The following is a 21,355-nucleotide window of genomic DNA, read 5'->3' on the forward strand; positions in this document are numbered from 1 at the left end:
CACATGGACATCTGATAAGTTAAAGGATCATCACTCTGGGCCCTCTTCTTGTTCCAGAGCGACCCATGTGTGACAAAAAAGGTGTCAGTGCATTCCTAAATAACACGTACGAGTGCTCTCTACTCTTCTTGCTTCTGTGATTGATTAAGTTTGGTCAAATTAGATCGCCTCAGAGGTTGACTTCTTTGAAAACATCACACTAGCTCCAGGTTTAAATGGTCAAACAGGCTACAGGGATCTGCTGTTTTATCCCTGCAGAGGTGTAACTGTTGCAGTTGTGTCTACGTTAGCGTACAGCCTGACAAAATGTAAGTGAAGTGACAGAACGTCAAGTAGTGACACAATTCTCTTCATTTCCTGCTTGTTGGATGTGAGGACGCTATTGTCATGAATATCTTCAAGCTTGCGGGCGTCAGCATTGGTCCACTGAGCTGATATTTGAAAAGACATCACTAGTGTGAATAACAGGAGAAGACATTATGTCATCACATGATCATATGAATAGGTTTTTTATTATCAACACATTTTTAGCTTGTCATTGTTGCATTATTGTCCTGAAAAAAAAAAAAAAAATTTTTCATCATGTCAAGTGGGAAAGTTATTTTACTAAAATAATAACGTTGCACACCTGAATATGTACTATTTTATTATATTATATTTAGATGTTACATTTTCCCTATCTTTTCTATATGACTCCGGGGGATAGGATGGGGTATTTTTGCATGCTTATATAACTTCGTATTTAACAAATCCACAAATAAAGCGTAAAAAAAATACACAATGCAATATCACCCCTGCACTCTCCAGTGGCAACAGGCTAAGAACAACATCATATGTTCTTTTCTGAAGCAGCATCCTCCAGCTCTCCCTGGAGGATCACCAGGTGCTGCCATACCAGCTGGGGAATGTTGTCAGTCACTCTGTCATGTTGATCTTAAAGTCTGAGGTTCAACAACCGCCTACAGACACATGCTAGCATCTACTGGCTTTCCTAGGGGAAAAAGGCTCAGCCTTACAAAAAATGAAACGTGTTGTTGTGGTTTGACCAGTCATGATGCAGACACCAGCATTTACAAAGAATAGGTGTGGAGGAGAGCTAGAGGTGATAATAAAGCTTGAATATCTAGTTATTTCACACATTTTTTTTCTTCGCAACACTACTTCATGATTAGAGCAGACAGAAGATAGCAAGTATAACATTCTGGCATCTATTAACAGTGTGTTCTCACTGCACTAATTATTTAAATGCAAGATTAGACCAGTCATATGAGTAACAGTGATGTTATCCTTCCACATTTACTGCAAAGGGATCATTCAACTCACTTCCACCTACTGTAAGTGACATTTAAAGTGAAAGAATTAGACTGAAAGGAGATCAGTTTAAGGTGTGTCTAGGATGTCTGTAATGTAATTTTAATGGAGCTAACTGTAGTGTAGTTACCGCTAATGAGAGTCTCAAGCAAGGCTCATCTAGCTTTCATGCTGCGATGCAAGGCCATCAATTAGCAATGAGGGCGGGGACTGGTCTTTCATGCTCTGAAGGAATTAGTCCGTTTGAACATTTACATCTTTGAGAGAGAGAGAGAAAGAGAGAGAGTTGGTAGGTGGCACCCTGCTGCTATCTGAGATAAAGTGTTCTTTGCCGAGGGCAGCTCTGTCTTTCAACTCAACTTACAGCCTGTGATAAGTGATCTAGTGTAACTTTTTTCTTTTAAACTGTGACTCGCATTATTCTCAGTTCTAAGGAGCACCGCTCGAGTTAAAGGAAAGAGCTTCAATCGTCCAAATGAATACAGAGATTTCCAGATTTGAGGATAGAACTTCTAGGATTTCCTGAAAGTCGGCATATGTTTGAATTTTCATGATAAACAACCCAGGTTTACACCAACTTTGCCAGAGATGTCTGTAATGAGTGTCCAGTCGTGACACATGCATGTACTGCATGTCCTTTACATTCCCTGAAGGATGTGATTAGACATACGTGAGTCCTAGGGGGGAAAAGAAGAAGCATGACTGACAGACCGAAGGAGACACGCAGAAAGACAGGAGGGAGTGCAGCAGTGAATGTTAGTAAGGCGAGGGTTAGCAAGAACACAGGAACTGCCATCCAAATGGATAACACAAGCAACAAGCAACAACAGCAGTGACAGCTACACCTTCCAGCTGCTGTCTTTCATATGCTAATGCTGGTATTACTGCCTGCCAACGCAAAACAGAAGACAATGTCTGTGTGTGTGTGTGTGTGTGTGTGTGTGTGTGTGTGCACGTGGGTTTGTGAGTGTTTATTCCAAATGAAGTGATGCACTCGACACTCTGTGTCACATGGTACTGGTAATAAGAGTCATATGGCAAGGCTTTGAAACACATGTGCACACGTAATTCTGTGTATAAAGCTTTCATCTTTACTTTACTTACGTTTTTATATGAAAATGACATGTTATACCATGTTGTACTGAGCAAGTTTAGTGATGCCAGTCAGAATAAATTGTGACAGTTGGCAACAGATCTCATGAAAAGTCCAAAAACAACAATTAACTGATCCTACTAACAAATATCGCCCGTGGAGCCAAAGTCTGATATACTGTAGCTCATTCCTTTGACTTTCATCATTAAAAACGTATATATAATCCACACTGTCTTACATGTTTCTTCATTACAATGAACATGAGCGCTGTGGTTTATTTTGAGTCAATCCCACATACACTGTTCTACTGCTGTGAATAGTCAGTCGTGCACTAAACCCACGTCTGAGAATTATCCCCCACAAATACACTATTTCTGTTTGAGTGACATCTGTGCCCACTGTCCAGCTGTTTTAGAAAACTACATAACTTCTAATGTGACACTTAAAACTGCAGCATCTGATCTTTTCCACTTGCTTGGAGGCAGAAATGTATAAACAACATCAACATATCATCACCTTTTAAGTTGATATGGCTAACTTGATAACAAACAGTTACTTATTTCTGCATACAGCAACATTATAATTGATCTGTCATGCTTCTGTCCACCTGATGAATGTACAATATTCACCCTTCGCTTCCCTCAGTTGTATATTTAGACTTTATATCTGGCTCTTTTGTTGATAAATGCTCCATCACGTTGAGCAGCGAGTCACTAGCTGTATCTGTCTGCTGTTAGGTGCTGAGCAGACAGTAGGCAGTGGGCAGTGGAGTTGTGGGGTTCGTGGAGCTTTTTTACCACAAACAGCTGCCTGCTGCAGCCAAAAATGACACTATAAGAGCAGTGAGAGGTGACAAAACAGTAAAGATGTGGGCCGGACAGGGAGCTCAAACTCGTTATAAAACTCCTACAGCCAAGGGGAGCTGCAGATTCTGGTGATAATTCTCTGTAGGTTCACGACTACGAGCAATGCCTTTTACATCATTCATTTGATACATTGCTATTATAAGAATAATGTTTATAGCTGCTTTAAAGATTCACCTTATCGGTAGCAACCAGTGGCCAAAGGGCGGAGAGCCACAGACAGGCTGAGGAAGTCATAAAGGATACAGAGACACATGGTGGCTTTTATCTTTTTATTCCCTTTTCATCTCGTCCATTAAAACTACAAAAAAAATACTTTATTTCTATGCACATGACAACTGCGTATTCTCATTAACAGCTCTGATTATTATTAGTATGTGCAGAACCATGTGGGAAACTCTTCATGACTGTAGGGATTTTCTCCATGTTCAGCAGCATTTCATCTAATTTATTGAGCTGATTCACATCAGTGATTGAAGGGAACATGTATGGTTAGACTATTTTAAGCTGCTCTATTAATACATCCACATGTGTTTGTGTGTGTGCTGCCCCATGTACACACAACATGCCTCTCCAAACCTGTCATGTGGTCTGTAAAGCTTCCCTCTATGGCATTTGACTATCTATTCTGTGACAGAAATGCACCAGTGTTTTTCATGGGCTCATATTAAATCCACCTCTGTGTCATTGCGAGGCCACCAACTGGAGTGTATGTGGGTGAGTATGTATGTGTGCAAATGCCACAGATCCCGAAGGAATTAGGTTGATTTTTGAGGGCTTCCAAGCAGCCCTGGGATCTTGCATGCATGTGTGTGTGTTTCTATTTGTTATCTTGTGGTCCACATGCTGAGTGTAACTGTGCTGCCAGAGAAACGGTGTAGAAGACAAATCCCATGGCTAGGTTATCCGTGATTCACCAGTGTTACTGGAGAGAGAGTGTAAGAGAGAAAGAAGGAGGGTGCTTTGGTATATTAAGAAGATAATATGGAGGGATCAAAGAATGAGAAATGAAAACACATAGGTTGGCAAAAGGTGAAAAAAAAAAGAGACGAAACGCATAAATGAGGAGCGGAGAGTGTTCAAGGCTCGAGAAGGAGGACGGAAAGGAGAGGAGAGATCAGTAATCTGAACTCTTTGTCAGAGTAACAGATTAGCTCACTGGGTGAAATGATATATGACTGGCACCGGGCCTCCCCACATGCACACGCACACAATCACACCCCCACTATGGATCAATTACCCTGTCATCCATGTGTGCAACCATACATCATCACCTCGATTACATCTCACATACACACAAACTCTGGCACTAGCATGCTGACTCCTATATAAATACACCCACACACACACGCACGCATGCACACACACACACACACTTCAGATGCGCTTCACTAGACACACCGTTTGTGTGTCTAGTGTTTTACGACCAAGTTTCTCTACTGCCTGACTTCTGTGGCCTTAATACCTATTACTGTCTATCTGTTTCTGTTGCAGCCATAGGATAAAGTGCACACCCTGCCCAACGCACACACATACACACACAGTCACACACAGTTACACCCCAGAGCCAGTGGGGCTGCTTCCTTAAATGAACTGCACTGGTCAGAGTGACTGGGTCTGGACAAAGTCATTTGTTGTGAGTAAACTTCTTTGGGCAGCTCAGGTCATTTCAGGCAGTGGAAGAGCCTGACACACACACACACAATGACACACACACACACACACACAATCTAATACGCACACACACACACACAGGTCAGTTTGAGTTTGGTTGGGCATGGTGTCGATCACCCCTCCGTTCCTGTTGGTGTAGTCCACTGGGAAATGCCCATAGCTCAGCTAAAGCAAGTTCAATTTAATTTGAACTTCAGGCAGCTGAGAGAGAGAGAGAGAGAGAGAGAGAGAGAGAGAGAGAGAGAGAGGACATGAGGGAGGGAGGGAGAGTGTGAAAGCCAATATTGTTTTGTTCTTCTTGAAGTGACACAAACATTTTAGAGCCAGCCTATGTCCAGCATCCAGCCCCCCGAGAGGCATTGCTGACGCATCTGGAGCTGTGTGACTGTGTGACTGTGTGTGTGTGTGTGTGTGTGTGTGTGTGTGTGTGTTGATACATTAGTCCTCTTGCCAGTCTGTGCCGACAAGAGACGACTAATATCATATGTCCAACAGGTCTTGGCGCAGTCCATATGGCCTTCTTCACGTTACTGTACAGTATCATTTACGTTTATTGCATGCGCATCTCCAGTCAGCTGTTCACTTCCGAGGCCGCTAGGGAGCGCTGCTCCACTTCCCAGCTGACAGGCAGGCAGGCAGGCAGGCAGCGCTCTCCATCTTCCAGGCGGACTGACAGGAGCGCAACAACAGTCTGCCTGACTCCCCGGCCGCATCGCACCTCTGTCCCGCCACACTGTGCTACTTTCGCCGCTTCCTTTCAAGAGGATAAAGAAGGGGTTCTCTGTGAAATAAACGCCTGAATGGGGAGGTTTAAGTTGGATGTATCCTCCATGTTGGTATGTCTTAACTAAGTTTCCTTGTCTCACTCGCTGAGCAAAACAGGTAAGGAGAGGAGCGGAACTTTCAGGGGACCCTTTTCTTGTAGCGCGCTGGTTTTAACCCAGGAGGTCACATCTGCCACCGACTCCGTTTCTCTGAAGCCCGGCTGCGGAGGTGGATGGTATGGTATAACTTTTCCCGCTCCAGTCGAACCTGAGCGGCCGGTGTGAGAGAGAGGAGCCGTTTTATGGTAGTGGAGAGGGGATGCGAGCCTCTCCTGCGTCTCGGATAGCGGAGCGGCTATGAGGAGAGAGGTTCACCTGCTGGGCTAACAGAACAAGACCACACTGCACCAACAGGTATGGATCACCGTACACCTGCACAGAACAGCCTGGTGCACCCCGTGGTGTTAATGCCCTTTTTGTTAAATGTATGCAAAGTGTGCGTGATAAAAAAAAAAAGAAAAGTAAAATGAAGTGGCACGCATGAATAGGACTGAAATAGTCCACTGGTTATATCGTCTTTGAAAACCATTTACGCACAGAATGAATTATCATCTGTTCCATTTTAGGGAATAGACAAGGATTCAATTTTATGAAGGCATGAGAGTTATGCAGAAAGATTTCTCAGGGTAATATCCCATCAGCCTGCTCTGCCATGGAGTCAGTTTTATTATCACGCTTGTGATTTTATAGCAAAGACAAATGATTGCGGTTGTTTCAGGTGTTGCACAGCCTGTATAGGCTTGCCTCTTTCCTTCTCTCTCTCTCTCTCTTTCTCTCTCTTTCTCTCGCTCAAACACACGCACACATGCACACACAGACACACACACACACACACACCGGGGCACGCAGGTCTTAGCTGTGCGTCTACGGGCATATGGTGCCGGGTTCTGTGCGCTATTTTAGGCAGAGCTGGTGTTTAGCGGTGGCAAACAGCGGTCTTATCTCATGTTGATTGATGTCTAGAGGTGCTAAACGATAAGTATGTTGTCGCCTTTTTTTCAGAAAAAGAACAGATAAGGACCCTCCGCACTATTACTTAAAAACAGTTGCACTCAGCAGTGTTTTTTATTGTCTTTACATGACAGGAACATAATGTGGACTGCTGTTAAATATATATATATATATTATATATTATAGATATATATATATATATATAAATATATATATATATATAATGTGAGAATATGTGAAGAGCATGTAGGAGAAACTCATCACCCTGAAACCAGTGGTGGGCGTTTTCTGCGCAGCACCATGGATCACCTGATGTACTGTATATGGTGATGCATAAGATGACCTTTATTGGTGACAGTAGTGCATCAGTTTGGATGCTGTAAGGTGCAGAAAGTGGCCACTTTACACAGAGCATTAAGAGAAGCAAGATAATATTTGTGTCTCCTGATCTTGTTATTTCCTGTCGGTTTATGGTGTTTTCATAACCTTGAGTTTTTTTTTTATAAATCCCTGCTTGAGCGCAAAAGCTGGTTTGATTTAAACAAATATGGTCATCCCAACTGTGAATATATTTTTGACATGCTCCCGCTCCATCTGTTTCCGTATTTTTCCTCTGTTTCCACGAGGCTCTCTGAAGAACACAGAGGAGACGAGGCAGAGGAGACGGGTGAGGGAGTTACAAAAAAAATAAATAAATAAATAAAGAGGAAGATAACTGACAGTGAGACTTGATTGACAGGAGAGAAAGATGCAGGGAGATGGCGAGGAGAGCAGGGAGGAAGATTGGTTGTTGGGGTTTATAGGGCTATACAGGAATGTATTAAAAGAAACAAATGTGCGGTCACTGATTAGTTGCTCCTGGACTGGTTCTCAAATGTATTTTTAATATGGCCACAGGCTGAGAAATACCATCATGAAATGTTATAACATCACCAGTTTATTCAATAAACGCATCTGTTTTTCAGCTCACATTACGTCTCACAGCTTGATGTGACAAGGAGAGGACGTGGACGGTGAAAAGCTTAAACATTCTGCATGCAATTCTGTAAATATATAATTAGTAACATTTAGTAACTGCGGCGACAAGCTGCACACCAATAAATAAAACACAACAGATAAAGTGCTTTCTTTTTGAATCATCATGTTGGATGAATCACATTATAATTCGAGGCATCCAGAGAGCATGACATGACAGATTTGTGTGTGTGTGCGCGCTTCTTTCTTTGTGAGCTTTTAGACTTTTGGATTAAGGACATTTTTGGAAAGTCTGAGGGTTGGTTTTAGGTTCTAGGTTAGATTAGATAAGGCGGGGCGCCCTGGTAGCTGACCTGCTCGAGTGTGGGCCCTGTGTACCAAGGCTGAGTCATTCCTGCAGCGGCCTGGGTTCAATTCCAATCCGCTGCTCTTTGCTGCATGTCATCTCTCCTCAATTTTCCTGTATGTGTGATCACTGTCACTATTAAAAATAAAACAAATAATAATGTGATACTAATGAATGATCAAATCAGGATAAAAAGGTGTGTCTTATTGATAATACTGTGGGGATACAGATGTGCCGTTACAGTTTTGGATGGTCCTTACAAGGATATCAGTTACTTTAAGTCAATACTTGGTCGACTAGAGATAGTATGTGTGTGTGTGTGTGTGTGTGTGTGTGTGTGTGTGTATGTGAAGATAAATGTGTATCTTTACTTTATTACATAGCGATTGGTGGAAAGATGACAGGAAACAGGGGAAAGAGAGATAGATAGAGAGAGGGGCAACAACGGCCATGGTCGGTGTCTTAATCCTTATGCCACAGAGACGCCTCAGTGTGTTTGCTTTTGGAAAATTATGACTGTATGAAGAGTAATGTAGGGGATAATGCACTGCTTTGCAAACCAGCAGGGTACTCAAATTACGCTTTTTATTGTTTATTGTTTAATTGTTTTCCAATTGTAATGTTACTCCCTACATTTCGAAATATGACTATTGTTATCATCCGCTCTCTCTCTGTCTCTCTCTCTCTCTCTCTCACACACACACACACAGAGTCATACTAAAAATACAGAAAGCTTTCATGTCTCCATATCCCACAACTACTTTATGACTCCCTATGCACCTTTAACACTCACTCCTCCTTCCTGCATTTCTCTCACTCACTTCCTTTATCCTTCTCTTCTACCAATAAGCCCTCTGGGCCATGGGAATAATGTCAAAGCTTCTGTCCAGGGAGAGAGAGAGAGAGAGAGAGAGAGAGAGAGAGAGAGAGAGAGACAGTGACCAGGAAGAAATAAAAAGTACAGCATGTGTCCTATAAAAGGTGATCTCTTTTTCATTTTCCACCTCCTGTAGCTGCGCGTGATGAGAACAGGACAGAACAGGAGAGAATGAAAAAAGAATGAGATACAGGAATGAGAGAGATGGAGATACAGAGGGAGAGGAAAAAAAGAAAGAAAGCTACAGGGGATAAATAAAAATAAATAAAAAGCATGTGTCCTATAAAAGGTGTTCTGTATTTCATTGGCCATCTCCAGTAGCTGTGTGTGGTGTGCTGAGGCCCAGGGGGGACGAGTAGCCACTCTAAATGTGTGTAACCCACATAAAGAAATTGTTTCTGGGAGATCGGGCCCCGTAAATTCATTCCTAGCCGCCAGCCCTGTTCTTATCCCACCTCCCAAAGGTGAGCTATAACATCCAAACACATATATTTTTTATTTTTAGATTCGTTCTTCCTCACCACACACACGCCACTCCACCACACATGCAAATATCCAGACCACCGCATCTTTCCGCAGATTCTCACTTTCTCTGTATGCAATCTCTGCTCAGGATGCACACCAACATATACACATTGCTTTGCTACCCAAATGGCTTGTGCGGGACAGTAACGGTGACAGCTACAACAACATCAGTACCTGCTGTGGAACAGAAGAGCGTCAACGAGAAACAGCAGCAGATGCTGCGCTCACAGCTCTAGGATTACCTTAGCCTGAACAAACTCCATTACTGCCTCTATTACCCAGGTATACACAGCCTGGAAAAAAGCACTTTGCAGAACCACTGTTTACCCAGCGCCTCTGTGCCCCACACACTGTGTCCCCTGACTACAGAGCAAGGATGAGGTGAAGACCAGAGGGTGAAGAGAGAAGTTGCATGGGGAGGGGGCATGAAGCTTATCTTTCAATGAATCTTTGTCAAAGTCAGGGCAGTGTGCAGTGCCCAGACAATTAGTTAGCAGTCAAATGTGAGAAAATTAATGATTAATCAATAAGTTCAATAGGCAGAAAAAAAAAACTCACACACACTGCAGTGATGAGATTTTATTTCTCTTGGGCCGATGGTGCTGTGCAGACAAAGACGAGACAAAAACTATGTAAGGAGTCTAAAAACTACAGGTCATAAACCAAAAATCCTTTAAGAAAATCACCACAAATTGAATATCTTTGGGACTATTTGTTGTACACAAAAGCAATTTTAAGACATTTTGCGGAGTAAATGATTAATCAAAAACAAAAATTATTGTGATATGTGTTTAACAAGATCCTATAAAAATAAGGAGGGAGACTGCCATAAGTAAAATAATCAGATTCATTAAGAATAAAAATAAGCGGTAGTTGCAACCCAAAATGAATGATCATTTATCCAGTAAAAATACCAAACTTACAGCCAATTTTAGGACATCATAAACTGTTCTGTGACATTATTTGTGACAGTTTGAGTGGTAAAATATAAATCAATTTACTGAAATTAATAAAAAGTAAGTCATAGATAATGATAATCATTTGTGGCAAAGAGACAGACAAAGATGACAGGGGAATACTGTGCTCTCCTCCTTTGACTAATGAGGGGATGTGATAGGGCAGCAGTGAGTGATGCTCTGAGTGTGTGTGTGTGTGTGTGTGTGTGTGTGTGTGTACATGAGTGTTTTCCAAGGCTATATATGCGATTGCAGTGCCTGAAATACAACTCTAAATAGTGTAAGTGGATGTGTGGAAGGTTAATTGGAGAGAATGAGTGAGAGCATGAGTGAGTATGAGATTCAATATGTGAAAATGCACCATAATAATGCATGTGTGTGTGTGTATTTATGTCTGAAGTGAGTGATGAACTGCCATGTATTTGAGTAGAAAGCCATCCATCACCCTCATCAGTGACTCTGGGGTCCTGTCATTACATGTTTCTCTTCATTTACACTGTTAATGGCCATCTCTCTTGACCAAACTCAACACTCTGCTGTGCTGTCTCTCGCTCTTAAGTTCAAATTTCCATTTCAAAAAAGAGGTGAATTTGATTCGTACAGTTTACTTCAAACATTTGTACTCACTGACTCTGGAGTTTGTTTACTTTCATCCCTGAGCTAAGCTCAGCATGTTAAAGCATCAGTTCATAAAGGCGTGATGTTCTGCACTGATTCTGACTGTCATCATTTCAGCAGTATGTTCAGTCTGTTGCTGGCTCAAGCTGTTATATTCAGTTCAGTTCAAAACTGGGCCTATTCAAGCTCTGTGTGTAAGGTTAGCAGCTCAGCAGCTACTTATTTATATATTTATTTCCTGTGGCTTTCACACTATTTTTATGTTTTCAACTAGGAACTAAGGAACTACTGTGTATCACATCTGAATGGACCCATGTGCTCTCAGAAGCTCTGCTCCAGTCAGTAACAATGGTGATTCATTAGTTTGTCACTTTGAAGATTTCTTCACTCATGCCTCTGTTTTTCAGTTTGCTTTACTGGCCTGACTGAAGAGCTAAAGCAGGTGATATATATATGAGTACTACCATAACTGTGAAACACAAAGTGGTTTGTACTTTTAAAACATTCATTAACATTAATTCAAAATGAAAAAACAAAGATAGTTTATTAATGTGATATAATTTAATGGTGAGTACCATAAAGTGTACTGTACTGAACTCCCTTTCTCTCTTTCTGGGTTTTCTTTCACACTCACAGACACACTCAGAAATAGAGAACTGCATGTTATAGCGATGCTGTGCAGTGTCCCTACACCTCTGTCTCTTCAGGACAGATGCTATCTTTACACACAGACTCACAACATACTGATGCAGGCTAGATGTGAATGTGAATAGCTTCCACCTTGCCCAGACTCTTGTGCTGTTCTGCCTCCACGACAGTCATAATAATTGAAATCTCCATCTAAATATCAATAAACTGCATAGTGTTAAAGCTGTGTGTTGCTTTGCCTTGTAAGCAGTTGTTTGATTTATGTCAAAGCTGCTAAACCTGCAGGTTCATTGAGGTGACAATATTCCAGAAACATTAGATTGTGGTGCATGCTGCAGTACCATGGCAGCTAAATTCACGCTGTGTAGGTTAAGTACAACCATGGTTGCTATTATAGCAGCCAACTTGCGGAGACACGTTGCTACTTATTAAGAAAGCAGTTTGATTTGTTGATTTTGGCGCAGCTATAGCTTCTGCTAATGAGTCTGCAGTGACAGGACTGTCCACCAGTGTGTGGGCTGGGATGTAGTATCACTTTCAGCAGCAGTTATAAACGGACCAACACAGACACTGTAGCTTTGGTGGTGTCAGGGCTGACTCATTATGGCTGACGGCAAAGAGGAGCTGTTCGCCAGAAGTCAGAGCTACACCTCACATAGAACCCTCCGGCTCCAGCAGCTTTCTTCATCAACAACTACTCAGCAATCACTGTGTAGTCGTTAGGTGGGGATAATTAGGCCCTGCCTTGTGTGTGCGTGTGCCCCATCTCTGCTCTCCTGAGGCATGTGTGCTTGAGTCTTGCCTCGGTCAGTCCTTAGGCGATGGTGGAGCTTGAGACGAGGTGGGGAGCAAATAACGTCCTAAAGGCTGTTACATGGGACCCACAGAGAGACTCAGAGTCACTGATCAACTGAACCACTGTTGACAGAGTATAATGAGAGTAGTAAACTCACTCACTCACTCTTTCCTTTAATAATTTCTACTCTTCTTGTATGTGTGTGTGTGTGTGTGTGTGTGTGTGTGTGTGTAGCTCTGGGTCTATCCTACTGGCTGTGTTTGTCTGTGTTTGCCCTTTTATCTTGTAGTCTTTGATTATGTTCTTATAAGTGGGGCCGCTAGCTATTTTATGGCTGCCTCATTAGGTTGTCAGGCAAGCCCACAGCAAATGCAATTATATCTAATTATGCAATTATGAATTCAGTATGAAGCTTTATATACTGTAAATTGGTATGTTTGAGCTGGAGCATATACACGGCAGTAATTAGTGCAGTTTTGTGTGCGGTCGTGGTGTGTGTGAAGTATACACACTCCATCCACCAGCTCATCCTGGCCTTCATTTAGTCCCTTTTCTAACCAAGCAGAAGGCTCCTCGAGAAAATAAAACAAACATTGGACTTGGAGGCTTATTTAAATATAAACACTTAAATTTAGTATTTAGGCGGAATGTACTTTAAATTTCTGTTTCTCCTAAACATAATAAAATTGTCACGACTTGCTTGTCACATTCTGCTTAATGCTTACTGCTTCTGTTACAGCAATTTCAGTATGCAAGAGTGCAGATAAAAAGTGGAAGCAGCCTACGATTTAGCCGCCACATGACCAGTGGAGCTAAAAAAACAGCTGACAGCTACATGTAGGTGGATTCTATAGAGGCTGCTGTACAGCAGCTAGATGTAAACAGGTGGAAGTTGACTAAAGCTCAAAGTACTGCAATGTGTCGCCCTCATATTAGACACACATATTAGATCTGATTTAATGCTTTATTTCTCAAAAAAGTGGCTGAAAGTCTTGATCGGCTACTCAGCCAATCTCTGATGAATCTCATTATTTTATTAGTTTTAGGGTGCTGTCTTTTGTTGTTGTTTTTACCCCCATTTTATTTGTTTTAGATGGAGTGGTTGGATCAGGAGTGTTAAATTAGGGTGCACTGCATGGATGTGAGGTGCCCATTAGGAAAAACAGATCAGCATCTTTGCAGTCAATTTAACACTGTATAACTTCACTGGAAGTAATGTCTAACAGAAAGTAAACTAATGTTTAAAATGATTTATTAAACTTGCTGACACTGAATTAAGCTTTGTACGGTGCCGCATGTCCACCCTCCATTAGCCAGCTGTCACTGGCATCAACGCTGCATTTTCAGACACACTCACACACAACTCAAGTCAGACACTTTAGTCACAGAGAAGTTTGTCATTTTGGCTTCAACAATAAATGACACAGTCTGCCCAGTAAGAGAGAACACCTTGTTAAGAAGCTCAAGAACGTAGGACTCTGTCTCCTAATCCATATGCTTCAACCTTCCAACACAGCCGGAGCATTTCTGTTTTTCTACAAGACATGTTTCACACTAGCACTTCAATAGATGAGATAAAAAAAAAAACAGTGGAAGGAGGGGAATGAGCTACAGTAGGTGGTGCGCTTCACTGTGTCATGTTTCTCTACAGATCCTATTGAGGAAAGCAGGCGAGGCTGCTAGGCTCCCAGTATGTGTGCGAGACAGGGCTGACAGTAATACAAGCAATATCTGGCACCCCCTCCCAGGGATCACATCCTTAAGAAGGTTTCTCTTACTAATCCCCTCCTAATATGACTAATATTATGACACTGCTATTAGCCACAGCACTCAGAAAAACTGTAGTCATGCACATGTGCATGCACACAAATCGTGGTGTTTTGGTTTTAGGTTTTAAATATTAATCCGCAGTGTTTTCATACAAATAAACAGCTGTTTTAATGCTCTGTGTATGACTGAACACAGCATCCATGTAGCCTTTTCGTTTGCAATTTGTCATCTTAAACAGCCAGTGCTGGTTTGGTCATTTCTGGAGAAAACCATTTATTTGGTGGACAGATAACAACGGCATTTATTTTTCTGCCAGCAGCCACAGTTTTTCATTACAGAAATGTGTTGCTTAGCTGGACTGTGATAGTTCATGAGACAAAGATATGTGTCAGTGCCTACAGACAACAAGGCTTGATAAACAAATGGCATGAGGAAAAAGCAACCGTGACTACAAAAGGTGATTCAATGTAGGAACTGTAAAATTCAGCAGTTTTGCCATTTACCATCAAATATCATGTTACAATACGAAAAGAGGATTTTACTCATCATCATAGTATTTTTTACATTTTTGTACGATTAAAAAAAAAAGCCTCACGTCCGTCAGTAGATAACACAACATTCTCTCAGTTTGAGCCAGGATGAGACTCAGGCTGTGTGGGAGAGACGGAGACAAGCCCTGAATGCAGAACAAGAATTCTAATTTTAAAGCCATGAATTACCAAAAGACTGCTTTCAATTTGATTGAATCCAACTTTATTAGCATTCTGCCTGCCTTTATGTGATGAGGCTGAGCCAGCCTTGTGTCCTCTCCCAGGCTGCAGCTGTGGCAGAGAAGGGCACAAAGAGGAGCTTAATTTGTGATGCCGATAGCTTTAGGGCTTTCGGTCACAAGGAATTACATTGTCAATTATTTTTTTGTCAATATGTTTTTTTTTTTGCTCTTATCTCTCACAGAAATTCTTTGACTTTGACCTATGTCTGTGCTTTTCTGAAAAAATAACAGCAGCAAAGTTAAAGTTTTTGCCACGGCTCTATAGATGGCAATATTGGTCTGTTGGTCCACCACTTTGGTTTCAAAGTGGAATATCTCCACAACTGCTGTGCCATGAAATATTGACGAAACACTGACGGCCCCCCAACTTTCCTGTAGATCCACCATGAGGTTGACACTTTTTGGTTTTAAGATGAGTCAACAGCTATCGGACAGATGGCCACAAAATGTGAGCATACATTAATGCACCTGTTGGGACTTTTCATCTCACACCATCATCAGGTAACAACACTATAGTTCATCACATTCTCATCGGCTTTTGTTCAGTGCTAATCAGCAAATGCTCACATGATAAAAATGCCTAACTAAGATCAAGGTCAACCTTAAACCTGCTAAAGCTCAGCATGTTGTTGCTGGTGCACCTACCTAGTCTTGTTTTTTCGAATGCCCTCAACAATCAGACTTTCGTTGTTAAAGATCTGTGATTTTTATTTTGTATTTTTTTCCTCTTTACTTAGGAACAAAAGATGTGCATGACTGTGATCTACAGTATAAGAGAGATTACAGCAGTGGACTGAGAGTATGAGAATTAAGCGTTAAATCTCATCACCATGAACATGTTATACCAACTAGACTTGTTATATACTTTAATCTTGTTAGACAGACTGTCATTAATCTTTCTTGAATTTTTTAACGGTGGTAAGGAGTCAATAGTGCCTTTAAAAAATGAGACATCATGTAAGATTTCACCATCAGTGTTGTACGCTGATGGTGAAGGAATTACTCTGACGCTGAGCTGTGGGTGTTCTTTACAGTCTCCTTCTAGGTGGGAATACTCTGCACAATATTCATACCCCTACTTCACAAATGAAGCCCGTGAAAGTCGCTGTCTTTTGTCATCCAGACTGCACCCCATGCAGTAGAGAGCTGTCTGTGGTGCTGAGCAGTGCAGGAGGAGTCAGTGAGGGAGCTGTCCGTGGTGCAGCTATAAACAAACACTGGGCAAACAAAGATGTTACAGCGGTCACTGTAACACTCGCTTTGTATGCATGACATGAATTCATCAGATCACAGTCATTTCTCACTGTGAATGTGGCACCCGTATCACGACAGTGCTGCCCTCTGGTAGCCTGTCTGAGGCGGCGGTAAGGGGCTGGCGCTCGGCTGCTTTAAGGACAGATTTGTTCACAGTTGAGATTTCCCAGCATGGAGAGATGCTGATCTTAAGAATCTCCTTGACATAGCCCTGGTTCTTCTCACCCCCAAAGGTGTTAGTAACAGAGGAGATAATGCAATGAGGCATCCATCTCACATGGAGTTGTTTGTTCATGGAGAGAAAGAGGAGACGGGAGGGCAACGGGTCACTGCAAAGCAAGATCAGCTGCTGAAAAAACTGAAAGGAAAAACAAAACATGGAGATTTGTGGAGGAAGCACTGTGTACGTTCCCTTTGAGTTTCATGTTTTTAAGTTACCTGCAGAATGCACAAGATTTTAAGATCTCAGCTCTCCTTGTGTCATTCTAATTTTTAACTTTCAACTTTAAAGCATCCTGTTTAAATATTAAACGACCCCTCTCCAACTTTCTCTTTGTGAATGTGTGTGCGCTTGCTAGTGCCTGTATGTGCATGCATGTGTGAACTTGTTTATTAATAGATGATAACCCCAGTTGGACAGAGCTGTGATAATGCACTTGTTGTTTATCTCTCCTTTTCTTGTCTCTCCATGTCCATCTCTCTCAAATCAATGACAGCTGTTGTGGACTTGGGAGAACTGCGAAAACTGAAATGGGAGTTGGGGGATAGGGTTGATATAAGGATCCGACGTGTGTGTGCGTACATGTGTGGGTTGTGTGCTTGCGCGTGCGTGCAGAGTAAGCCTAAGGGTAAGCTTTTAGAGGTCTGAGCAGAAGGGTGTGAGTGAGAAGAAGAGGACAGATTTGAGCAGTTATCTCTCTCAGCAGACCTCCTCTCCTGCCTGCCCACATATCCACAAACACGCACGTACACACACACACATACATACACCATCCCCATCTGTAATCATGTTTAGCGTGGTTCTCTCACACGCGTACACAGTCCAGTTTGAATGAACTATCACATCCAGCTAGAACAGAATGCCTATGCAGAGTGTGACTGCTGTGTATTTGTTGTGCAGAAACAGCAAAATCTCTCCACTGTACCTCCTATTGCTCACCAGAAACAAGCCCTGAGCTGCAAGCAGACAGAACATTGCCCGGGATTGTGGGGTTGATGCTATTTTTACAGCTGGTGTGATGAGGGGTGTGCTGAAAGAAAGCTCAGCTTCTCTTCCCCTCCCAGACACTTTAATTAGAATGCTTGCAGTTCTTGCTGTCTCACCTGTCTCTTTGTTACCGCAAATGAATACATGTTAGGGAGATACAGGTAAATGGATAGATAAATTGAGTGAGAATACAATTTGCACTTGCTTTGTTTCTTGCGGAAGCAGATTTGCAAAGAAAAGGTGCTTCCAGGGAGTCGGCGACCGCGTACGCACGGGTGTGTGTGTGTGTGTGTGTCTGTGTGTGTGAGCATTGCAGCCGGAGTGGAAATCAATGCAGAGAATATAGTGGCAATTACTACAGCAGCCTGCAAGTGAACCTAGTGGAACAAACTAACTAATACATGAATAAATAAGCACAGTGAAATGGAGATGTGTGTGTGTGTGTGTGTGTGTGTGTGTGTGCACACAGTGTAAACTGGTCTGTAGATCTTGGACGGTCCTTTGCTGTGCCAGCCAATTAACGAAGTGTGTAAACCGAGCTCATTAAAGAAACAGCATTGGCCACACACTAACAAACACTTTCATACACACACACACACACATATCAAACAGACTCCTATTTCAAGCATAACATGCAAAGGAAGTGAAAACCTTTTTTACAACACAGGCCTACTACAAAGTGTCTGCTATTGTCTACTTGTCTGATTCTGTGTGTATGTCCTGTTTCGGGCCCATGTGTACGTGTCTGTGTGAGTCTGTTTGGACAAGCCGTAAAAGATTGACTCAGAGTTTGTTGCTTTGAACCAGCTGCCAAGTGCAGCATCACTAACCCTCCGTGTTCAGAGAACAAAAGCTCTTCAAGGTCTCCACCTACTAACCATTCCTCTCTCTTTCTCTGTCTGTCTGTCTGTCTGTCTGTCTGTCTCCCTCTCTCTCTCTCTCTCTCCATGACTCGGTGCCTCTTTGCTTCTTTTCTTTCCTTACACTCATCTATTTCAGTCTGGCTTCTCCATTTCTCTGACTCTGCCCTTCTGTTTTCGAGTGGTGTATGAGTGCAGCGCACATATAAGCTCTTCATTTGCTTAACTGTGTTATAATGTTGAGTCATGGAGACGCTGTTTTGTTGGTATTGTGAGCGCTCGGGGTCTGTGGCTTTTAACTTTCTCTTCTCAATGAGACTGTGAAAAATAAGCAGCCAGGAGACTTAGGTGAAATATTTTCTCTTACTGCGCTTAATAACCGTGATTCATGGAACTGTGTGGAATATGATTAGGGAAACAGAAAGGGAGTGTGAAACAGAAGTGTGACTGGATCAGACGGTACAGTTTGTTATTCCTTCAGGGTCTGGGTTCTGAAAGACATACACGTCTCTCCTGTTTCTGCATCACAAGTGTCCCAATTTAAATCAACTCTACTTAGTTTAATTCAATTTAGTGTGTGATTTACTGGCATGAATGTTAATCAGGAGCGTTTTCTCAACCTCCAAAATAAATCGCAGTTGATATGTGTATCAGTTCAGAACATTGAAGCATTTGTGATCATCTATTGATTGAGTTAGTTGCCAGTTAAAAAAAATATGAATATTTGCAGGTTATGGCTTCTGAAATGTGAATATTTGCTTACTCCTCTCTGCTTCATATCATTGTAAATTGAATACCTGTGAAGTATTGCTGTTGGTCAGAACTAAGATATAAGATCAGCTAGTAACTTGTACTACTTGTACACTGTTGCCCATAAAGTTGTAATAAAATATTTTTACCCCCTTTCTCATGAAATGATTGTGACAATGTGATTTATTCTTGATCGATAAAGTGTCTCAAAACTTTATTGATCAATCTCTTCCAAAACATATCACAGTGAAAATTAAACCACAATTAACCTGATGTGTATAAATAGGAATAAAAAGAGGAATGTGTCTGTCAACAAAATTATTCCAACTTTATGGGCAACAGTGTACTTGTCTTTGAAGTGTGTTACCGAGAAAAAATATTTGATTAATCAATAATGAAATCATTATTAGTTGATAAACTATCTTACTACCTCATTAGCGTTTACCCTTTTGTGCATGTGTGTGCATGTCAGTGTGTGTTGACAGTGGATGAGTTTAATTTGATTCAGGAGCCCAACAGATGTAGATATCTGATGTATTCATTCTGCCTGTTTGCTCAACGGCATGCAGCGTTACTTCCTGTGTTTCTGGTTGACTAGCAGAAATTCAAAGGTTTATATACAGTAGGTACATACAGTCACACAGAGGCTGCAAGTTAATGCAAAAGACAGATGCATCCTTTAGTTACACCTCATGCAAAGAGATGTGTGTGGGTGTTGGGGAATGGGGGCATAGTGTGGGTCTGTGTGCATATCTTTGTTTTTTGTTTTGTTTTTGTGTACAAAGGCTGATAATGTGCTGAGCAAAGGATTTGGAGGATAGGGAAATGAAGAGGCTGTGTCCAAATTTCTGTCACAAAATCTGGTTGGTTATGCAATCCAGTGCAGCCAGTTATACCTCTGATACCAAATATTATCCTCTTTTTATATACTAAGAAAAACATTTCTTTTTCTTTTCATCGGCCTCCCTTTGGGGCTAAGCCATAAAAGGTTGACCTCATTCCGCATTTAGAGACAAAAAAACAATTCTGCAGTGCATATTTACAACCAATAAGTGGACAGCCGAGCCAAAATGTTAAATCCTCATCCAACAGATGGGAGATTTAACTACAAGCCACATGCTATATTGCTGAAGGGGAATCTAAGAATTGTGTCATTTTGAAACGCCTGACTGAAAACTGGTAATCAGACCCAAGAGCAAATCCTCCCCTGAGGCAAACATTCATGTATTCACATACACTTATGCAGCACTATAGCCTGCGGGCCACCCATGGCTCTAACTGTACCCAGCACACAGCAGGACTGATCAGGGGAATACAGTAGATGATGTGTTCAAACAGTTTTCTCTAAGAAATGGAGGTTAGGCTGCATGCCCTGTCCATCCATCCATCCATCCATCCATCCATCCATCCATCCATCCATCCATCCATCCATCCTTTCACAGTTCCTGTTGAACCCTCTCCGACATGACAGTAGGACTTGCCAGATTGGACGGCTGTAGGGCTTGGTGTGATGCCAGTAGAGGCAGGTGGTGGGAATCTGTTGGAGATTAAACTGCTTGGTGACCAGCTACCCGGCTCACCCTGGCCCTAACAGACGTGGCACCCCTGGCTGATTGACCCATGTAGCAGGTGTCATGGGTACGGGTGGCAGGTCAAAGCCTGCCCTTATCTCCCCTTTCCTGGCTCATGCAGAGCTGTGGATGCAGGAGATTGTATGGTGATGCTGACCGATGAGTAACGCTTTCCATAATCCCAAGCCACATCAAAGCAACTTTCCCAGACTAAAGTCTTATTACAATTTTATTCAGGAAGATATTGGACAATTCGGGATAATCCTAGATTACATTTAGTCACATGTTTCTTACACTAAATGCAAACAATATTCTAAATGGTTCATGGTTGAAGGATTAGTTTGACATTTCAGGAAATACGTTCAGGAGATCGATGCCACTCCCAACTGTCTAAGCAGACAGTGAGCTTAGCACAAGGACTAGAAATAAGAAACAGCTAGCCTGGGCCCATGTTCAGCACCCCTAAAAATGTACTGACTAACTCACATGTCATATCTTGTTTGTCTAATTTGTACAAAAACCGAAGTGTAAAAATGACAAGTTGTCGGGCTGCCTTGCAACCTCACAGCGACAAGACTCAAAGAAGCCACAAAGCTAATCAGCTTCACATTTAGAGGACAGATAGGCATTGATCTTCTTTTCTGCTATCCATTCCACTTTCTGCAAGAAAGTTAACGAACACATTTCCAAAAATACTGAACTGTTCTTTTAATG

The 21,355-nt window shown here is 42.0% G+C and overlaps 1 protein-coding gene across 1 annotated transcript in view; it reads left to right on the forward strand.

The window, feature by feature from the left end:
* The first annotated feature begins 5,435 nt into the window (after window positions 1–5,435).
* Window positions 5,436–21,355, forward strand: part of LOC104932092 (protein FAM19A2) — a 71,653-nt gene continuing 55,733 nt past the window's right edge. The window contains exon 1 of the mRNA XM_027288239.1: window positions 5,436–6,119. The gene's annotated coding sequence lies outside the window, so the exon portion shown is untranslated. The remainder of the gene's footprint in view (window positions 6,120–21,355) is intronic.

Source organism: Larimichthys crocea, chromosome XV (genome assembly GCF_000972845.2).
Source record: "Larimichthys crocea isolate SSNF chromosome XV, L_crocea_2.0, whole genome shotgun sequence".
NCBI classification, from domain to species: Eukaryota; Metazoa; Chordata; class Actinopteri; family Sciaenidae; genus Larimichthys; species Larimichthys crocea.